This window comes from Stenella coeruleoalba (genome assembly GCF_951394435.1).
Source record: "Stenella coeruleoalba genome assembly, chromosome: 1".
In the NCBI taxonomy this organism is placed as follows: domain Eukaryota; kingdom Metazoa; phylum Chordata; class Mammalia; order Artiodactyla; family Delphinidae; genus Stenella; species Stenella coeruleoalba.
Window position 1 is genome coordinate 176,124,356 of NC_137169.1, and position 23,267 is coordinate 176,147,622.

Sequence of the window (23,267 nt, forward strand, 5' to 3'; positions counted from 1 at the left end):
GACAAAGGAAGCGAAGCGTTTACTCCAGAGCCTCAGGTGGTTTGAGAAGGTTGAAATCAAGGTCTCTCTGCTCAGTTTTGCAAATAAAGGGTCTCTTTTGGTTTTCCTAATCGAGGGATCCCATTTGACTCCATCCATTTTAGGAAGCGCCAACCGCACGAGCGGCACAGTGCAGGACGCCAAAGCTGTTCCTTTGGAGCTGGGGGCTATGACGTAGATGGAGGAGGCAAAGGAGGACATTCCAGAGCAAAGAAATTGCAAGGTGTATTTGGAGAATGCAGAGTGGTCTGGCAAGGCTGGAGCTGAGTGCACAGGCAAGAGGTGGAAATCAAGGGGTTACAAAATAGTCTGGGGCTGATACTGAGGTGCTCCTAACACCAAACTGAGGGGTGTGCCCCTCACCCCAGGGGTCCTGGAAACCCCCCGGAGGCCACAGGACAGAGCTGCCCAAGGACACTGGAGACCTGTCTGTCTTGCTCATGGCCATACCCCCAGTACGTGGAAGAGTACCATACCCCCAGTACTGGAAGAGTACACAGAGCTGGAGTTTGATGTACATTTGTTGAAAGAAGAAATCAAAGAATGAATACATGAATAGACTTACATTGGACAACATACCTGAAAGTAGAGGATGGGCAAGGAGGAGAGAGGAGGCCCTGCTAGGAATTCACAGCAAGAGTCCAGGTGTGAACTGATGAGGGAAATCAGTGGTGATGGGCATGGGGAGGAGAGGACACAGCCAGTGAACAGCGATGGCGGGCGCCACAGGACTTGTCGACCAACGGGCTATGGTGTCCAAGGGCAGGAGGCCTCAAAACCACCAGACCAAGTGTCCTGATAAAGAAGAGAGAAGAGGGAGAGGGCTCCTCCCAATGGGCTTTCTGAGAGAAGAAACCTTTCAGACTTGGAGTTGCAAGATACCCCGGGGCCACCCTGGGGGACAGTATTTTCATGCTCCACTAAGTTGCTGTGCGGGGAGAGGCCAGAGCTGGTGAGCAAAAGTACATAGTAGCCAAAGTAAGAATGTAGTTATACGGCAGCCACAGGCAGAGATCAATCTCCCTGTGTCTCTTTTCCCTGATCACCACGCTGTCCAGCCCTTCACCTTGGAAACGTACCCCTGGAGACAGTGGGGCAGCTAGAAAGTGGGAAGGAAAGCAGGGATGGAAGAGAGCTTCAGGCTTGTGGGCAGCAGTGAGAGCTGCCAAGCTGGGCACTGCTGGCAGCAGCAAGGTGTTAGGGAACACAGGAGATTCAGGGAGGGCCCAGCTCATACCAGTGGAAGTTCACAGGGAGGCTTTCCAGCTGCAACAGAGCTAGAGTGGGCGGGACTGATGATAGATTTGATGCTCCCCGGGGAGAAGGCCAGAGTGGCTCCTTTTCCCATGTATAGGCATGATTCTTAGGTTTGGGGTGGCAATGTCATTACCTTGGTGTTCCCTCCACCCTGTTCCATAAACTTTGAGAGAGCCAGGGAGGAGCCAGGGGAGCCTCATGGAAAGAGCTCCTTATAGCTGTGACCCAGCCCCCAGCAGCCTGCAAGTCTACAGGCCTGGACAAGGGGCTCCAGGTAGCCCAAGAGAGACATTCAGGGTGATCCTTCTGACAACCATCTTTCAGACTTGGTCCACAAACCTCAGAAAGCTAAAATCTGATCCAGCAATGCTGGCTCCTCCAGAAAGATCCACACAGAGTCAGCGGGGTCAGCCCTCCCCAGATTTATGGAGAAAGCCCAGGCTGAGTAGTGGGTGGCTCACCCAGAATCACAGAAAGAGCTAAAGAGCCCAGAGATGAACCCTAGGGAAGGGTCCTCTCTAGGAATGGCTGTGATTCATAAAACATCCCCACCATAAGGTCTGCTCTCATAGGACCATACCTTTGGGTTTTAAAGGGACACATTTATTGAGCTTACTATGTTCCAGGCTCTGTACTGAACACTGAGGATACAAAGGTGAACGTGGCTACTTGGGGTCCAAGATGGTGGTGTAGGAAGGCTCTGAACTCACCTGCTCCTATAGACAGACCAAAGCTATACAAATATATAGAGCAATTCCTCCTAAAGAAATGAGGGTTGACTGAACAGCTTCTACACACACACACACACACACACACACACACACACACACACAAAACAATAGAAGGACCCATAGATATGAGTAGTAGAGACAGAGACACAGTATTGATGGAAACCCCACTCCCAACATGGCAATCTGCAGTATGGAGGGATATCTCTCAGGGACCTGTGTGCAGACTTGCCCACCCTGTGCTGAAACAAAAAAACAAAAAAAAAGCACAGCAGTTTAAAGAACACCTAGACTAGATGTGAAGGAAATCCATTTACTAACCCTAGCACATATGACAAATGGGCAGGGAACTGCTGGAACTCTCTCCAGGTGAAAGATGCTGCACGGCTCAATTTTTGCATTCACCCTCCACCTCGATGGCATGAGTGGGAATATGGTCCAGGTGCTCTAGCCAGCCAGCCAGGGCTGACCCACTGAACCCAAGGCCCCTGGCCCACACCAGCTACAGCTGTCCTCTCAAGGTGGCCCTGGCATGGTGTGCCCTGGGTCCACCTCTGCCTGTGCTCATCCCAACTCCAGCCATCCCACCAAGGTAGCCCCAGCACAGCATACCTCAGGACCTCCCTGGTCTACACCCACTTCAGCTCCAGCCAGCCTGCCAAAGCCAGCTGGTACATGCAGTCCACACAGGGGACATTCCTATACAAGGCCATGCCTTCGAGACCAAGAGAGGTAGCTGTTTCATCTAATTCATAGAAACAAAGACAGAAAGTCAAACGAAATGAGGAGACAAAGGAACATGCTCCAAATTAAAGAAAAACATAAAGCCCCAGAAAAAAATTAAATGGAGATAATTTACCCAATAAAGAGTTCAAAGTTATGGGCATAAAGAGGCTCACCAAACTCAGGAGAAGAATGAAGGAACACTATGAGAACTTCAGCAAAGAGTTAGAAAATATAAGAAAGAACCAATCAGAGCTGAAGAATACAATAACTGAAATAGAAAATACTCTAGAGGCAATCAACAGCAGATTAGATGATACAGAACAGATCAGTGATCTGAAAGACAGAAGAGTGGAAATCACCCAAACAGGACAACAAAAAGAAGAAAGAATTTTTAAAAATGAGGATAGGGGCTTCCCTGGTGGCGCAGTGGTTGGGAGTCCGCCTGCCGATGCGGGGGATGTGGGTTTGTGCCCCGGTCTGGGAGGATCCCACATGCCACGGAGCGGCTGGGCCCGTGAGCCATGGCCGCTGAGCCTGCGTGTCCAGAGCCTGTGCTCCGCGACGGGAGAGGCCACAACAGTGAGATGCCCGCGTACCGCCAAAAAAAAAAAAAAAAAAAAATGAGGATAGTTTATGAGACCTCTGGGCAAACATCCAGCATACTAGCATTCACATTTTAGGGGTCCCAGAAAGGGAAAAGAGAGAGAAAAAGGGCCAGAAAACTTACTTGAAGACAAAATGGCTCAAAGCTTCCCTAACCTGGAGAAGGAAACAGATATTCAGGTCCAAGAAATACAGAATTCCAAACTAGATGAACCCAAAGAAATCTACACCAATACACATCCTAACTAAAATGGCAAAAGTCAAAGAGAGAATTTGAAAGGCAGCAAGAGAAAAACAACAAGTCACATGCAGGGGACCTCTCATAAGACTATCAGCTAATTTTTCAGCAGAAATTTCACAGGCCAGAAGGGAGTCACATGATATATTTAAAGTTCTGAAAGGAAAAAATCTGTAACCAAGTAGACTCTACCTAGAAAGGTTAACATTTACAGTGAAGGAGAGATAAAGACTTTTCCAGACATGCAAAAACTGAAGGAGTTCATCACCACTAAACCAGCCTTACAAGAAATGTTAATGGTCTTCTTTAAGCAGAAAAGAAAAGGCCATAACTAGAAGAAAATATATGAAAGAAAAAAATCTCACTGGTAAAGGTAAATATATAGTAAAGGCAGAGGATCAGCCACTTGAAAAACTAGTATGAAGGTTAAAAGACAAAAATAGAAATTTCAACTATTGTAGCTCCAGTGGTGCAATTGATTAGTGTGCGGTACTTATAAGAAATTTCAACTATAACTACAGTAAGTAGTTAAGGGATACACAAAATAAGAGATGTAAATTATAACATCAAAAACATAAAATGTGGGTGGGAAGTAAAAATGTAGTGCTTTTAGAATGCATTCAAACTGAAGTAACTATCAGCCTAAAATAAACTGCCATATATATAGATATAGATATTGATATACATGAGTCTCATGATAACTACAAACCAAAACCCTACAATATATAGACAATAAATAAAGGGAAAGGAACCCAAACATAAAACTAAAGAATATTATCAAACCACAAGGGAAAAAACCAAAAGAAGAAAGGAAGAGAGAAGAACTACAAAAACAACCAGGAAACAATGAATAAAATGGCAATAAGTACATATGTATGAATAATCAAAAGATGCAGGGTAGCTGAATGGATTTTTTTTTTAAGTCCCATCTATATGCTGCCTACAAGAGAATCACTTCAGATTTAAAGACACACACAGACTGAAAGTGAAGGGATGGAAAAACACATTCCATGCAAATCGAAACAAAAAGAATGCTGGAGTAGCAATACTCATACCAGACAGAATAGACTTTAAAACAAAGACTATAACAAGAGACAAAGAAGAGCATTACATAATGATAAAGGTATCAATCCAAAAAGAGGATATAACATTCATAAATATTTATGTACCCAACATAGGAGCAGCTAAATATATAAAGCAAATTTTAACAGACATAAAGGAAGAAATTGACAGTAATACAATAATAGTAGGGGACTTTAATACCTCAATAACATCAGTGGATAGATCATCTAGACCAAAAATCAATAAGGAAATATTGGCCTTAAAGGACACATTAGATGAGATGAACTTAATAGATATGTATAGAACATTTTAACCAAAATCTGCAGAATGCACATTTTTCTCAAGTACCCAAGGAACATTCTCCAGGATAGATCACAAACTAGGCCACAAAAAAAGTCTCAATAAATTTAAGAAGATTGAAATCATATCAAGCATCATTTCCAACCACAATCAACTAGAAATCATCTATAAGAAGAAAACTGAAAAAAAAAAGAAAAATCCACAAACACTGGAGGCTAAAAACATGCTAGTAAACAACCAATGCGTGAATGAAGAAATCAAAGAGGAAATCAAAAAATACCTTGAGACAAATGAAAATGTAAACACAACTTTCCAAAATCTATGGGACACAGTAAAAGCAATTCCAAGAGGGAAATTCATAGTGATACAGGCCTATCTCAATAAGCAAGAAAAATCTCAAACAATCTAACCTACCATCTAAAGGAATTAGAAAAAGAAAAGTAAACAAAGTCCAAAGTCAGCATAAAGAAGGAAATAAAAAAGACCAGAGCAAAAATAAATGAAATAGAGACTTAAAAAAAATTGAAAAGATCAATGAAACTTATTAAGAGCTGGTTCTTTAAAAAGATAAACAAAGTTGACAAACCTTTGGCCAGATCATGAAGAAAAAAAGAGAGAAGACCCAAATAAATAAAATCAGAAATGAAATGGAAGAACTTATGACCAATACCAGAGAAATACAAAAACTCATAAGAGACTACTGTGAAAATTATATGCCAACAAATTGGACAACCTAGACTAAATAAATTCCTAGACATACAATCTTCCAAGACTGAATCAGGAAGAAATAGAAAATCTGAACAGACTTATTACTAGTAGTAAAATTGAATCGGTAATCAAAAACTTCCCAAGAAACCAAAGTTCAGGACCAGATGGCTTCACAGGGGAATTCTACCAAACATTTAAAGAAGACTTAATACCTATTCTTCTCAAAATATTCTGAAAAATTGAAAGGAAGACACGCTTCCAAACTCATCCTATGAGGCCAGCATTACCCTGATACTAAAACCAGACACCTACAAAAAAAGAAAGTTACAGCCCAGTATCCCTGATGAACATAGATGCAAAAGTCCTCAACAAAATATTAGCAAACTGAATTCAATACACATTAAAAGGATCATACACCATGATCAAATGGAATTTATTCCAGGGATGCAAGGATTGTTCAATATCTACAAATCAATCAACATGACACACCACATTAACAAAATGAAGATAGAAATCATATGATCATCTCAATAGATGCAGAAAAAGCATTTGACAAACTCTCAACATAGTGGGTATAGAGGGCATATCTCACACAATAAAGGCCATGTATGCCAAACCCACAGCTAACCTCATACTCAGTGGTGAAAAGCTGAAAGCTTTTCCTCTAAGATTGAAAATAAGACAATGATACCAACTATCACCACTTTTATTCAATACAATATCAAAACTCCCAGCCATAGCAATCAGACAAGCAAAAGAAATAAAAGGCATCCAAATTAGAAGGGAAAAAGTAAAAATGTCACTATCTGCAGATGACATAATACTGTATAAAGAAAACCCTGAAGACTCCATCAAAAATAATTAGAATAATTCAATAAAATTTCAGGACACTAGGGAATTCCCTGGCAGTCCAGTGGTTAGGACTCCGTGCTTTCACTGCCAAGGGCATGAGTTCAATCCCTGGTCAGGAACTAAGATCCCTCAAGCCATGCAGTGCAGCCAAAAAATAAAAATAAATAAATAAAAAATAAATAAATTTGCAGGATACTAAATTAATATATAGAAATGTACTGCATTTCTATCCACTAATAATGAATTATCAGAAAGAGAAATTAATAAAATAATCCCATTTACAATTGCATCAAAAAGAATAAAATACCTAGGAATAACTCTAACAAGGGAGGTGAAAGACCTATTCTCTGAAAACCATGAGACACTGATAAAATAAATTGAAGACAACACAAATAAATGGAAAAATATACCACGCTCATAGTCTGGAAGAATTAATATTGTTAAACTGTCCATACTACACAAAGCCATCTACAGATTCAATGCAATCCTTATGAAAATACCAAAGGTGTTTTTCACAGAACAAGAACAAATAATCTTAAAATTTGTACAGAACTACAAAAGGCCCTGAATAGCCAAAGCAATCTTGAGGAAGAAGGAAAAAGCTGGAGGTATCACACTTTTTGGTTTCAAATTACACTACAAAGCTACAGTAATCAAAAGAGTATGGTACTGGCACAAAAACAGACATATAGATCAATGGAACAGAATAGAGAGCCCAGAAATAAACTCTTGCTTATATGGTCAGGTAATCTATGACAAAGGAGGCAAGAATATACAATGAGGAAATAACAGTCTCCTCAAAAATGGTGTTAGGAAAACTCAACAGTTACATGCAAAAGAAAGAAACAGACTACTTTCTTGGACTAAAGACTTAAATGTAAGACCTGAAACCATAAAACTCCTAGAAGAAAACAAATGCAGTATGCTCTTTGACATTTGTCTTAGCAACACTTTTTTGGATCTGTCTTTTGAGGCAAGGACAACAAAAGCAAAAATAAATGGGACCTAATCAAACCAAAACTTTTTTGCACAGTGAAGGAAACCATCAATAAAATGAAAAGGCAACCTACTGAATGGGAGGAGATATTTGCAAATCATATATTCAATAAGGGGTTAATATCTAAAATATATAAACAACTCATACATCTCAATATCAAAAAATAATATCTGATTTAAAAATGGGCAAAGGGGCTTCCCTGGTGGTGCAGTGGTTGGGAGTCTGCCTGCCGATGCAGGGGACACGGGTTTGTGCCCCGGTCCGGGAGGATCCCACATGCCGCGGAGCGGCTGGGCACGTGAGCCATGGCCGCTGAGCCTGTGCATCCGGAGCCTGTGCTCCGCAACGGGAGAGGCCACAACAGTGAGAGGCCTGCGTACTGCAAAAGAAAAAAATGAATAAATAAATAAAAATGGGCAAAGGACCTGAATAGACATTTCTCCAAAGAAGACATACAAATGGCTAACAGGTATATGAAAAGATGCACATCACTAATAATCAGGGAAGTACAAATCAAAACCACAATAAGATATCACCTGACACCTGTCAGAATTGCTATTACCAAAAAGACAACACGTAACAAGTGTTGGTCAGGATGTGGAGAAATGGGAACCCAGGAAGACACTGGAACTGACCAAAAAAGATACCCCACATCCAAAGACAAAGGAGAAGCCACAATGAGACAGTAGGAGGGGTGCAATCACAGTAAAATCAAATCCCATAACCACTGGGTGGGTGACTCACAAACTGGAGAACACTTATACCACAGAAGTCCACCCACTGGAGGAAGGTTCTGAGCCCCACATCAGGCTTCCCAACCTGGGGGTCCGGCAACAGGAGGAGGAATTCCCAGAGAATCAGACTTTGAAGGCTAGTGGGATTTGATTGCAGGACTTCAACAGGACTGGGGGAAACAGAGACTCCACTCTTGGAGGGCACACACAAAGTAGTGTGCGCATCAGGACCCCGGCGGAAGAAGCAGACCCCATAGGAGACTGAACCAAACCTACCTGCTAGTGTTGGAGGGTCTCCTGCAGAGGCGGGGGGTGGTTGTGTCTTACTGCGGGGACAAGGACACTGGCAGCAGAAGTTCTGGGAAGTACTCCTTGGCATGAGCCCTCCCAGAGTCTGCCTTTAGCCCCACCAAAGACCCTGTAGCCTCCAGTGCTGAGTCCCCTCAGGCCAAACAACCAACAGGGAGGGAACTCAGTCCCACCCATCAGCAGACAAGCAGATTAAAGTTTTACTGAGCTCTTCCCACCAGATCAACACCCAGCTCTACCCACCATGAGTACCCCCCATCAGGAAGCTTGCACAAGCCTCTTAGATAGCCTCATCCACCAGAGGGCAGACAGCAGAAGCAAGAAGAACTACAATCCTGCAGCCTGTGGAACAAAAAACACATCTACAGAAAGATAGACAAGATGAAAAGGCAGAGGGCTATGTACCAGATGAAGGAACAAGATAAAACCCCAGAAAAAATAACCAAATGAAGTGGAGATAGGCACCCTTCCAGAAAAAGAATTCAGAATAATGATAGTGAAGATGATCCAGGACCTTGGAAAAAAGAATGGAGGCAAAGATCAAGAAGATGAAAGAAATGTTTAACAAAGACCTAGAAGAATTAAAGAAAAAACACCTAGAAGAATTAAAGAACAAACAAACAGAGAATGAACAATACAATAACTGACATGAAGAATATACTAGAAGGAATCACTGGACATTTACCCCAGAGAAATGAAAACTTATTTTCACACAGAAACTTGTACACAAATGTGCACTGCAGCTTTATTTGTAATAGCACAGAAACTTTTACACAAATATTCACTGCAGCTTTATTTGTAATAGCCCATAGCTAGAAACCACTTCAATGTCCTTCAATGAGTGAATGGGTAAATAAACTGTGGCTCATCTAGATCATAGAATACTACTCAGCAGTGAAAAGAAAAAAGCAGAAACAACCCAAGTGTCCATCAACTGATGATTAGATAAACAAAATATGATATTACCCATACAATGGTATATTATTTGCCAATAAAAAGAAATGAAGTGTTAAAAAAAATACACTAGAAGGAATCAATAGCAGAATAACTGAGGCAGAAGAACAGATAAGTGACCTGGAAAACAGAATGGTAGAAATCACTGCTGTGGAGCAGAATAAAGAAAAAGAATGAAAAGAAATGAAGAGAGCCTAAGACACCACTGGGACAACATTCAACACATCAACATTTGCGTTATAGGGGTCTCAGAAGGAGAAGAGAGAGAGAAAGGACCCGAGAAAATATTTGAAGAGATTATAGTCGAAAACTTCCCTAACATGGGAAAGGAAATAGCCACCCAAGTCCAGGAAGCGCAGAGAGTCCCAGGCAGGATAAACCCAAGGAGAAACACACCAAGACGCATAGTAATCAAACTGACAAAAATTAAGACAAAGCAAAATTATTAAAAGCAACAAGGGAAAAACGACAAATAACATACAAGGGAACCCCATAAGGTTAACAGCTGCGTTCTCAGCAGAAACTCTGTAAGCCAGAACGGAGTGGCTCGATATACTGAAAGTGATGAAAAGGAAGAAACTACAACCAAGATTACTCTACCCAGCAAGGATCTCATTCAGATTTGATGGAGAAATCAAAAGCTTTACAGACAAGCAAAAGCTAAGAGAATTCAGCACCACCAAACCAGCTCTACAACAAATGCTAAAGGAACTTCTCTAAGTGGGAAACACAAGAGGAGAAAAGGACCTACAAAAACAAACCCAAAACAATTAAGAAAATGTTAATAGGAACATACGTATCGATAATTACCTTAAATGTGAATGGATTCAATGTTCCAACCAAAAGACACAGGCTGATTGAATGGATACAAAAACAAAACCCATCTATATGCTGTCTACAAGAGACCCACTTCAGACCTAGGGACACAACAGACTGAAAGTATGGGGTTGGAAAAAGATATTCCATGTAAATGGAAATCAAAAGAAAGCTGGAGTAGCAATACTCATAACAGTTAAAATAGACTTTAAAATAAAGAATGTTACAAGAGACAAGAAAGGACACTACATAATGATCAAGGGATCAATCCAAATATAAGATATAACAATTATAAATATATATGTACCCAACACAGGAGCACCTCAATACATTAGGCAAATGCTAACAGCTATAAAAGAGGAAATCGACAGTAACACAATAATAGTGGGTGATTTTAACACCTCATTTACACCAATGGACAGATCATCCAGACAGAAAACTAATGAGGAAACACAAGCGTTAAATGACACAACAGACCAGATAGATTTAATGGATATCTATAGGACATTCCATCCAAAAACAGCAGACTACACTTTCTTCTCAAATGCACACAGAACATTCTCCAGGATAGATCACATCTTGGGTCACAAATCAAGCCTTGGTAAATTTAAGAAAATTGAAATCACATCAAGCATCTTTTCCAACCACAATGCTATAAGATTAGAAATAAATTACAGGGAAAAAAACATAAAACATACAAACACATGGAGGCTAAATAATACATTACTAAATAACCAAGAGATCACTGAAGAAATCAAACAAGAAATCAGAACATACCTAGAGACAAATGACAATGAAAACACAACAATCCAAAACCTATGGGATGCAGCAAAAGCAGTTCTAAGAGGGAAGTTTATAGCAATATGATCCTTCCTCAAGAAACAAGAAAAATCTCAAACAGTCTAACCTTACAACTAAAGGAACTCAAGAAAGAAGAACAAACAAAACACAAAGTTAGTAGAAGGAAAGAAATCATAAAGATCAGAGCAGAAATAAATGAAATAGAAACAAAGAAAACAATAGCAAAGATCAATAAAACTAAAAGCTGGTTCTTTGAGAAGATAAACAAAATTGATAAGCCTTTAGCCAGACTCATCAAGAAAAAGAGGGAGGGCTTCCCTGGTGGCGCAGTGGTTGAGAGTCCACCTGCTGATGCAGGGGACACGGGTTCGTGCCCCGGTCTGGGAAGATCCCACATGCTGTGGAGCAGCTGGGCCCGTGAGCCATGGCTGCTGAGCCTGCATGTCCGGAGCCTGTGCTCTGCAACAGGAGAGGCCACAACAGTGAGAGGCCCACGTACAGCAAAAAAAAAAAAAAAAAAGAAAGAAAGAAAGAAAAAGAGGGAGAAGACTCAAATCAGTAAATTAGAAATGAAAAAGAAGTTACAACGGACACCGCACAAATACAAAGCATCATAAGAGACTACTACAGGCAACTCTAGGCCAATAAAATGGACAACCTGGAAGAAATGGAAAAATTCTTAGGAAGGTATAACCTTCCAAGACTGAACCAGGAAGAAACAGAAAATATGAATAGACAAATCACAAGTAATGAAATTGAAACTGAGAGTAAAACTCTTCCAACAAACAGAAGTCCAGGACCAGATAACTTCATAGGTAAATTCTATCAAATATTTAGAGAAGAGTTAACAGCCATCCTTCTCAAAATTTTGCAAAAAATTGCAGAGGAAGGAACACTCCCAAACTCATTCTACGAGGCCACCATCACCCTGATACCTAAACCAGACAAAGATACTACAAAAAAAGAAAATTACAGACCAATATCACTGATGAATATAGATGCAAATATCCTCAACAAAATACTAGCAAACAGAATTCAACAGCACATTAAAAGGATCATACACCATGATCAAGCGGGATTTATCCCAGGGATGCAAGGATCCTTCAATATACACAAATCAATCAATGTGATATACCATATTAACAAATTGAAGAATAAAACCCATATGATCAACTCAATAGATGCAGAAAAAGCTTTTGACAAAATTCAATACCCATTTATGATTAAAAAAAAAACTCTCCAGAATGTGGGCATAGAGGGAACCTACCTCAACATAATAAACTCCATGTATGACAAACCCACAGCAAACATCATTCTCAATGCTTAAAAACTGAAAGCATTTCCTCTAAGATCAGGAAGAGGACAAGGATGTCCACTCTCACCACTATTATTCAACATAGTTTTGGAAGTCCTAGCCATGGCAATCAGAGAAGAAAAAGAAATAAAAGGAATCCAAGTTGGAAAAGAAGAAGTAAGACTGTCACTGTTTGCAGATGACATGATACTATACATAGAGAATCCTAAAGATGCCACCAGAAAACTACTAGAGCTAATCAATGAATTTGGTAAAGTTGCAGGATACAAAATTAATGCACAGAAATCTCTTGCATTCTTATACACTAACAACGAAAGATCAGAAAGAGAAATTAAGGAAACAATCCCATTCACCACTGCAACAAAAAGAATGAAAAACCTAGGAATAAACCTACCTAAGGAGGTAAAAGACCTGTACTCGGAAAACTATAAGACACTGATGAAAGAAATCAAAGATTTCTTTGACACAAACAGATGGAGAGATATACCATGTACTTGGGTTGGAAGAATCAACACTGTGAAAATGAGTATACTACCCAAAGCAATCTACAGATTCAGTGCAAGCCCTATCAAATTACCAATGGTAGTTTTTACAGAAGTAGAACCAAAAAATCTTAAAATTTGTATGGAGACACAAAAGACCCCAAATAGCCAAAGCAATCTTGAGGGGAAAAAAATGGAGCTGGAGGAATCAGACTCCCTGACTTCAGACTATACTACAAAGCTACAGTAATCAAGACAATATGGTACTGGCACAAAAACAGAAAGATAGATCAATGGAACAGGATAGAAAGCCCAGAGATAAACCCACGTACCTATAGTCAACTAATCTATAACAAAGGAGGCAAGGATATACAATGGGGAAAAGGCAGTCTCTTCAATAAGTGGTGCTGGGAAAACTGGGCAGCTACATGTAAAAGAATGAAATTAGAACACTCCCTAACACCATACACAAAAATAAACTCAAAATGGATTAAAGACCTAAATGTAAGACCAGACACTATCAAACTCTTAGAGAAAAACATAGGAAGAACACTCTTTGACATAAATCACAGCAAGGTCTTTTATGACCCACCTCCTAGAGCAATGGAAATAAAAGCAAAAATCAACAAATGGGACCTAATGAAACTTAAAAGCTTTGGCACAGCAAAGGAAACTATAAACAAGATGAAAAGACAACCCTCAGAATGGGAGAAAATATTTGCAAATGAATCAACGGACAAAGGATTAATCTCTAAAATATATAAACAGCTCATGAACCTCAATGTTAAAAAAATAAACAACCCAATCCAAAAATGGCCCGAAGACCTAAATAGACATTTCTCCAAAGAAAACATACAGATGGCCAAGAGGCACATGAAAAGTTGCTCAACATCACTAATTATTAGAGAAATGCAAATCAAAACTACAGTGAGGTATCATCTCACACCAGTTAGAATGGGCATCATCAGAAAATCTACAAACAACAGATGCTGGAGAGGGTGTGGAGAAAAGGGAATCCTCTTGCACTGTTGGTGGGAACATAAACTGATACAGCCACCATGGAGAACAGTCTGGAGGTTCCTTAAAAAACTAAAAATAGAATTACCATATGACCCAGCAATCCCACTAGTGGGCATATACCCAGAGAAAACCATAATTCAAAAAGACACATGCACCCCAATGTTCATTGCAGCACTATTTACAATAGCCAGGTCATGGAAGCAACCTAAACACCCATCGACAGACAAATGGATAAAGAAGATGTTATACATATATGCAATGGAATATTACTCAGCCATAAAAAGGAATGAAATTGGGTCATTTGTAGAGATGTGGATGGACCTAGAGACTGTCATACAGAGTGAATAAGTCAGAAAGAGAAAAACAAATATCATATATTAATGCATATATGTGGAACCTAGAAAAATGGTAAAGATGAACCAGTTTGCAAGGCAGAAATAGAGACACGGATGTAGAGAACAAATGTATGGACACCAATGGGGAAAGTGAGGTGGGGGACGGGGTATGAATTGGGAGGTTGGGATTGACATGTATATGCTAATATGTATAAAATAGGTGACTAATAAGAACCTGCTGTATAAAAAAATAAATAAATAAAATTAAAAGAAAATAGAACTACCGTATGGTTCAGCAATTCCACTTCTGGGTATTTTTCCAAAGAAAATGAAAACACTAAATCAAAAAGATGTCTGTACCCCAATGTTCACTGCAGCATTATTTACAATAGCCAAGATATGGAAGCAACCTAAGTGTCCATAGATAGGTGAATGGATAAAGACAATGTGGTATATATATATACAATAGAATATTAATCAGCCATAAAAAAGAATGGAATCTTGCCATTTGCAATAACAAGGGTGGACCTAGAGGGAATTATGTTAAGTGAAATAAGTCAGACAAAGAAAGACAAATATCACGTGATTTCACTTACATGTGGAATCTAAAAAACAAAATAAATGAACAAACATAAAACGGAAACATACTCATGGACACATAGAACAAACAGGTGGCTGCCAGAAGGGAGGGATGGGGGGAGGGGTGGACAAAATAGGTGAAGGGTATTAAGTACAGACTCCCAGTTACAAAATAAATAAGTCACAGGGATGTAAAGTACAGCACAGGGAATATAGTCAATAATATTGTAATAACTTTGTATGATGACAGATGATAACTAGACTTATCATGGTGGTTACTTTGTAATGTATAAAAACTATTGACTCACTATGTTGTACACCTGAAACTAATGTAATATTGTAAGTCAGTTATACTTCGATTTTTTTTGAAAGGCAAAAAATAGGACAAAACAACAACTATAATAACAACAACAAAAAAATGAGTGTGACGTGGTGCCTACTTTTAAGGAGCTCATAGTCTATTGGAAAAATAGACATGGACCCAAGTAAGTAGAATGAGTAAGGGCATCACAAGGATTCGGTGAGATAGGTAGGGATAACAGTAAGTCACTTAATCTACACACCAATACTCTGGGAGAGGTATCGCTAGCCCATTTTACAGATGAGGAAACTGAAGTTACAATGGTTAAATCACTTGCCCCAGTTCACACAGCTAGTAAGAGACACCACGACCAGTGGGCTGGTGCATGCTCACACAGGCTGTGAAAGTCAGCTTTGTGCATCTCTTCCCAATTCCTTATTCAGTGACATCACATTGGTAACTTGAAATCCACCAACAGATGGACCACAGAAATTGGCAAACACTACAAATCAGGTGACAGTCTGGATTCAAACCCAAGTCGGAAACCAAAGACTTTTTCCAGTCTCGCCCAGAATTTTTTCTGGATTAAAGCATCCCTTTCTAAAAAGCCTGGCTCCCCAAGAGAATCACGCCAGGCAATCCTGGATAAGGCCAAACAAGATAATGGATGTGAGCTGCTTTCTAAGTCACAAAGGGCTGTGCAACTAAGTTTAGTCACCATCTGTCCCCTTAGCTCCTGAGCAGACACATAGGGGCTCAGACATGCCCAGCAGGCCTCAGGTAGGGGGCAAGGAGGGGGGCCAGGAGGAAAAAGGAGCCTTCTCTAGAATACTGATCTCCGTAAGTGTCATTGGTATGATTATTTAATTAATCTCTGTCTCCCCGACTAGCTCCACAGGGATAAGGTCTCCACAAGGACAAGGATTGTGGCTGGTTTTGCTGACCACCGTAGCCCAAGTGCCAAGCAGCATGCTTGGCAAACAGGAAGCCCTACATCCACATCGGTTGAAAGAATGAATTAATAAAGCAGGAGGGCATCAGAGCTAAACTATACACAGAGCCCAGGCATGCCTCCTTAGAGTCTGCGAGAAGGGCGTCTGATGCCCACCCCAGCCCAGAGAGGAGACTGCAGGAGAGCCAGACTGCCTGGGTGGGACCCCCGTTATGCCACTTACTAACTGGGGAAGCTGTGCCTCAGTGTCCTCAGCTGCAAAATAAGATGTGGGGTTGCTCTGAGAATTAAAGGCGTTAACATTTGTAAAGCGCCTGGCATATAGTAAGTGTTGTGTGCTTGTTAATAGGTTAAGAAACCCCCCTCCCCAAATCACGTGCATTGCTATTTTCTCCTCTGCTCTTGGAATGCAATTATCTGGCCTATTCTAATCCTGAGACGGCTTGCCTGGGGAAAAAGAAGTTCCAGCAAGTCCTCCTCTCCCCACCCCTTCCTACCCTACGCTGCCCCACCCCGGGCATCCAGACCCGCCCACTTCTCCTTAAACGACCCTGAGCCTTGTTCAGCTCCACCTGGCCCCAAAGCCTGGGAGCCGCGCCCAGGCTCCAGGAAGGCACCCACTTCCCTTTGCTTCCTCTCTCCAGCGCCCCTAGGAGCCCGGCTCCCAGCTGGGGTTGGAGGAGATGGAAGGCAGGATGCGCCATCTACAGCCAGAGCCGTGACCCGAGCCCGCACACTGTGGGCGGCTGCGCCACCCAGTGGCGACCTGCGGAATCGGCGGTGGGGAGGCCGGTGGAGTTGAAGGTCCAGAGCGTCGGGGTCTAGCTGTCCTGGGCCTCTGCAGGGACGAAGGGAAGAGAAGGCAAAAGAAAGGGAAGGTTGGTGGGTGGAGAGAATGTCACCAAAAGGACTGGTAGGATCTAGCTCACAGGAAATTAATTCAGTTGGAAAAGCAGGGCTGTCTGCAGGGGCTCTTTTCTCCCTTGTCTGTTCCTACTGGGGTCCTCAGGCTTCTCCTCCCATAAGAGAGTATTTGGCTGGGGGTGGAGGCTCCTGTCCCAGGAAATCCCTGACTACCCTGCACTGCCCTGGGCTGTTGAGGAGACAAAGATAGAGGGCGTCTGCAGCCCTGAGGCCGGGAGCAGCCTCCTCGCCCTGTGGGTGGCATCTAGGGAACAGGACCCAGGGAGAGTCCAACCGCAGCTCCGCCCTGGTTCCTTGCGGCCCGGCCCCCATCAGCCAGTGCCTGGAGAGATGATAAAAATAAACACCTACCCAACTTCCCTCACAGAGGGGTGGTGAGACTCAAACAAGATAACACTGGGGAAAGCGTTTGCAAGAACAATAGCCATCGCTATTCGGAGTTCCTGATCCTTCATAACTTTAGCAGCCATGTGACGAGGGGCAAATACAAGCACACTTGCTTCAAAAGTAAGACCCTCAAGTCCTCACTATTAAAAACTCCTCAAACAAGAGATTTTTATTTGGAGGTGCAGGAAAGGAACGTGCAGTTGAGATCCAAAACCACAAAGTTCCATATGGGAAATTTAAATGATCAAGAATGTCTTGTGGATTTTTTCCACATTGAATTTAGAAGGCAGCTTGCTCTTTAGGAAACCTGTGGAATAGACACTATGATCCCCCAAAACATTTGGAGGATGAAGAAGCAGCCAAGAGAGTTATCTAGGATCCTACTCAGAACCACCGCAAAGGCAGAATCACAGAAGCCCTGGCTTTCACCTTGGCCTGGGACATCGCCTGCAGCTGCAGGCACCTCTATTCAGAACTTGAGTGAACACCTCCACTAGGCAGCCGCATCGTCCTTGTAGGAGAACAAATCCGCGTGCTGGTCCCATTCTGATCTCCCTAGATGTGGAGTCCAGGCCCCCCGACCACTGGCCCAGTATCACGAGAATAAGGCTGCCCCAATCTCAGAGTCCAGGACTGGGAACCTCTAGACAGGATGGGAGTTGACAGCAGAGTAAGGGAGAGAAATAAGAGGCAGCCCTGACCCCAAATCCCACCCGCAAGTGAAGCAGTGAGCCAACCAGCATCACCCACTGCCTGCACACGATAGGCAGAGCCAGAAGACCCGCTTTAGGAGAGAGGATTGGGGCAAGTTGACCAGAGCCCCAGCACCTGGCAGGGCAGACACGAGTTTGGGATTTCAGTTCCCTGGTTGACACATCTCTTAAAAGTTCCCTCTGATACAGGGTCCCTATGCAGGTCCCCATGGCCCCTTCCTCCCCTCTGTCCTCTCTCCCTAACCAGAGAGGGTCACATTCACTCTCACAGCCCATGTATTTCCACTGCCCAGTGGTTTTGTCCTGACTTGTTCTGCTTCTTAGACTTTCCTTAATCTTGGTTCCATGTCGTCATGCAATATCTATTTCCTCTGTGATGGTCTCCCAAAGAGAGCCAGGATCTTTGGGTGTAAACCTTCACATACACCTCTTCTGAATCCTCCTAGCCCAGGGGGCCATGGGCACTTATTGTGCACCACTGTATGGGTACTCGTGGGGAGGCAGGGAGAGGGCTCACTCTGATGTCAGTTCCATCCTGTCTAGAGATTCCAGGTCTGTACCCTGACGGGAGGGCAGACCCAGACCATCACTCACTCTGGCAGCACTGGTTTCAAATTCATCCAACAGGTCCCTGTTGTTCCCACTCTGTCTCCAGTGCTATGCTGGGTGTTGCGGGGGAGGACTCCAGAGGTAAGAGGAGACATCTCAGGGCTCCCCACCTCTGCATACCTCCCGTCATTCTGTCCCGAGGAGGGAGAATGCTCATCTGATTGGGCAGACTGCAGGTCACCGATTGGCCCATATTTGCAGGTGGATGTGGCCACTGTTCCTGAAACATGGGCTGGGGTGGGGCGGTGACTGGCCCATCCGTCTCCTCTGTTCCTGCAGCAGATCAGTTCACTGGCCCAGGCTGATGCCCTCTCCCTGTCCTTGCATGAAGCTGCCCAGAGCACAGGAGGAGCAGAGATTCAGGGAGAACAAGGCCCACAGGCTCAGCCCAGCTGACCCCAGTTTGCTGTGTGAGGCGTGGGGACCCAAACCCAGCTGCGTCCAATTTGACTCTTCTTTCCTCTCTGCTCTTCCTCTAACTGTCCCTCTGGGACTTTGTGGGTAGTGGATGCTAGGGTTTGGGGTCTCCCTGGGTCTTCTGGCCATCAGGCATGTATTAGCCCCTCACTGCTGCCAACCTTGGTGACGACCCCTCAGGCTCCAGGAGAAGCAGTTCAGTGGGAAGTTTAGAACTGTGCCGTGACATGAGGTAAGAGCTAGACAATCAAGTTTACTGGGGAGCGGCGAAAGGCTTCACGGGGAGAGCGAAGCTGGAGACTGGCCTTGAAAGATGTATAGGATCCCACTGACATTTGGGGACGTGGGGACAGACAGTCCAGGCAGAAGGAACTCAGGCACGTTTGGAGAAGAGTAAAGAGTCCAGTGTGGTGCTGGCCACATGAATGTGGACAATGGAAGAAGATTCTAGAAGGTTAGGTAGACCTACAGGTTGGAGTCCCCACATGCCCAGTCCAGAAGTTTTCACCTAATTTAGTGGACACCTGCGAGCCACTGAAAGCTACCAAGCAGGGAGGACTGCCGTCAGGACTGAGCTCTAGAAAGAATCTGGCAGAAGCGTATGGGGGTGGATCGGAGCCAAACAAGACAAGGGCAGAAGGACCAGTTTGGCAGCCTGCATGGTAACCCAGGCAAGCAGAACATAAACGCAGGGCGGTGGGACCAGGACGGAGGCCCCAGGGGGAAGGGCGAGCACAGAACCCAGAGAACAAGAGTCCCAAGGAAGACAGAAGATGGGCTGTGGAGGGTTGCCGGAAAAGTCTCCAGGAGAACAGAGAGAACAGGTCTCGGGTGCCTCCACGGAAACTGGGGGGTCAGGGCAGGCGGGGCTGATTCGCAGAAAGATGAGCTTGTCCACCTGCCCTGGGCCTGCTACCCTGCCGCCTTCCACTGCCCCAGAATACCATCAGCTGGTGCCCTGCGCTGCTTTGTCAGTGTCTTCTCCTCTCTCCGCTTCCCCTTTCTCCCACTTATTCTTCAGTCCTCAGCTCAAGATCGCCTCCCCCTGCAAGCTGTCCCTGAGCGCCACCCCGGGGACAGAGTTAAGTGCCCCCCTCCTGCTCCCCTCCACCCTAACACGTGTGCGGGGTGCACCACAACTGCTGGTTCCCTTCTCGGCTTCCCCCATCTGGTGTTTCATTTATTCCACAGGTAGGAACAAGTGTTTATTGAGCACCTACTCTGTGCTAACCCCCCAGGTGCTGAGAACTTCACACCGGGGAACAAAAGCAGCGCCTGCTCTCAAGGAATGCTTGGTCCAGTGGAGGAAGGAGGAGACCAGATCAACAGAGACTAGGGCTTCCCTGGTGGCGCAGTGGTTAAGAATCCTCCTGCCAATGCAGGGGACATGGGTTCAAGCCCTGGTCCGGGAAGATCCCACATGCCGCGGAGCAATCAAGTCCATGCGCCACAACTACTGAGCCTGTGCTCTAGAGCCCACGAGCCACAACTACTGAGCCCATGTGCGATAACTACTGAATCCCGCGAGCCTAGAGCTCTGCTCCGCAACAAGGGAAGCCACTGCAATGAGAAGCCCATGTGCCGCAACAAAGGATAGCCCCTGCTCACCGCAACTAAAGAAAAGCCCACGCGCAGCAACGAAGACCCAACACAGCCATAAATAAATAAATAAATAACAACCAAAAAACAGAGACTGGCCACGTAATAGGGAGTCATCTCTTCTCTGACTCTTTATCTCCACCCCTAGTGGGCCTGGCATGGAGAAGACTCTAGAAATGATTGAGGGAAGGAAGACACATTGACTTTGAAGTGTGGCAGGACGTCCAGAGAGCAGCTGGGAATGGGGTGTGCATGGCGGGGGGCTGGAGGTCAGGAGAGATGACCGGAAAAGGGCTATTTTTGGAATTCTGCCCTCTCACCTGTAAGTTACCGTGAGTGTCACTAAACCTGGCATGCAGAGTACGTGGGGTCCAAGCGCTTACCTGGAACATGAAGAGAGTCAGCAGGCTCCGCACTCCTGACGCAGCTTAGATTAACAGGGGGCCTATTCTTGAGCCCAGGCTGCTCCCACTCAGAACTCATCCCGTTTAAGGAATCGGGACATCAAGTCGCCTGCTCCGGAGGGCCAGACAGCCATCAAAGGGAAAACGCTTACACTATGGAATGTTCCTAACTCAGGGAAGCGCTAGTGTCAGTGGGGAGAAGGGAGGCTGCCTCTGCGCAGTGCCCCAGACAGCAAGTCGCGTCTCCAGACTGCAGACCAACCAATGATTAGGTTTTTCCTCATCTGACACAAGACTTCGGCTCGGTCTGAATGCCTGTGGCACTGAGCAAATCAAATGTAGATCCCAAAGTGCTATCAGAAATGGAAAGAGCCTGTTCTGGGCATGGTTCCTGCTGGTCCTAGAAAAGAATTATCCACATTGCCACCCAAGAGCTCCCCTTCTGGCTCCCTGAGGGCAGCCAGACCACTAACGGCTCCTTCCCCCTCCCTCCCTCACCTCTGAAATGCACTGTATCTACCAATGGCTTCTAGCTGTCTGGAAACACTTGCAGGTAAACAAGCCTGTCCCAGTCACACTGTATGACTTAGCTTTGCAGGCTGCTGGACGCCCCGTCCTGAGTTTTTCCCCACCCCACCCCAACTCTGTGGTGCCTGTGACCTCCAGCTGGTCCTCCAGTGAAACATCCGTCATCTAGAATCCAGACTGAAAGCTCCATGTGGGCAGGGCCGTGTCCCTCTGCTCACTAGTGCATCCCCAGGTCTAGGACATTGCCTAGCACACAGTAGGCCCTTTATAAGTATTTGTTATGTAGATTCAATAAACTTTGGTCAAGCACCTCTCCTGTGTAAGGTACCTTCAGGCCTGTCCTTCTTCTCAGGACACAGAGCAGAAAGGGCGACCAGGGCTCTTCCCACCAAGAGCCCCCTCTGCAGATGAGCCGGCATGTTCCAGTGGGGTCCCGGGGTCAGAGTGAAACGGAGCAGGACCCTGTGGTCCTAGCCCCTCATGTCCTCTGCCTGCCTTTCGTCTGCGGAAAAACTTTAGCCAAAGAATAAGTTTAATGAGAGAAGTGAGAGAATGCAGAAGCAAAAGAAAACAATCCAACAAGACTAAATAATAGTTTAGCCGTTAAGCAAAGTCAAGGACCTTTTAGTTCCTCCTCAAGGGCTACAGATAATATTCTGAGCCATGTGAGCTGTCTTATAGACACTGAAACCCCCGCCAGGTGGAAGATGTTAACTACATGATGACCAGACTGCAGCCATGACATAAGCTGCCACAATTCCAAGAATTGGCCTCAAGGAAATAGGAACAAACCAACCCTGGAACTGAAGATTAACTGTACCTAAAACAATTAAGATGACACTGGTCAGACCACCGCATGACCAATTGCAAGATGACTGTCAGAGCCGACTGTGCTGTTTCTGCACGTAGCCCCCTCCCTCTGTCTATAAAAGCTCTTGCCCACTGATTATCAGTGGGGGGAGGGGGGGAGTCAGCCTTTGGACAGGAATCCACCCTCCCCTGCCCGCCCCCGCAGTTGCCAGCAACCAAAATAAAGCAAACTCCTTTCCACCAACCTTGCCTCTTTCATGGCTTTTGAGCGGCGAGCAGCTGGACCCCACTTGCGGTGACGAGAGGAACACAGGTCCAGCCCCTGTGGCTCCCTCTGCCTGAGCACAGGTCTACATACGCCCCTCGCTTTAAACCTACAGTGAATACGGGCCAGCCTCCCCCCTTCCCACTGTCTTCCTCCCCATCACCCCAGCACTCCTGTTCCCTCCGGGATGTTTCCAGGAACATTTGGCACCATTTCAGAGAAGTTCAAATAGCATGGCTTCCTTAGCAATCTGGGACACTTAAGCCACCCAAATTACTTCCGCCTTTGCTTCGGACAACAAAGTAAGAGAGCTGAATCCTGTCCTCATGAAAAAGGGTCAATGCACATTCCACAGAGATAGACATCGCAGGTAAGAGGTAGGCTTCATAGCCAACATACCTGCGTTCCAATCCCGGCTCTGCCATTGACTTTCCGGCGACAGGGGAATTTCCTTGTCTCAGTTTCCTCACCTGTCAGGTGGGGATGACATTAGTAGTTCCTAC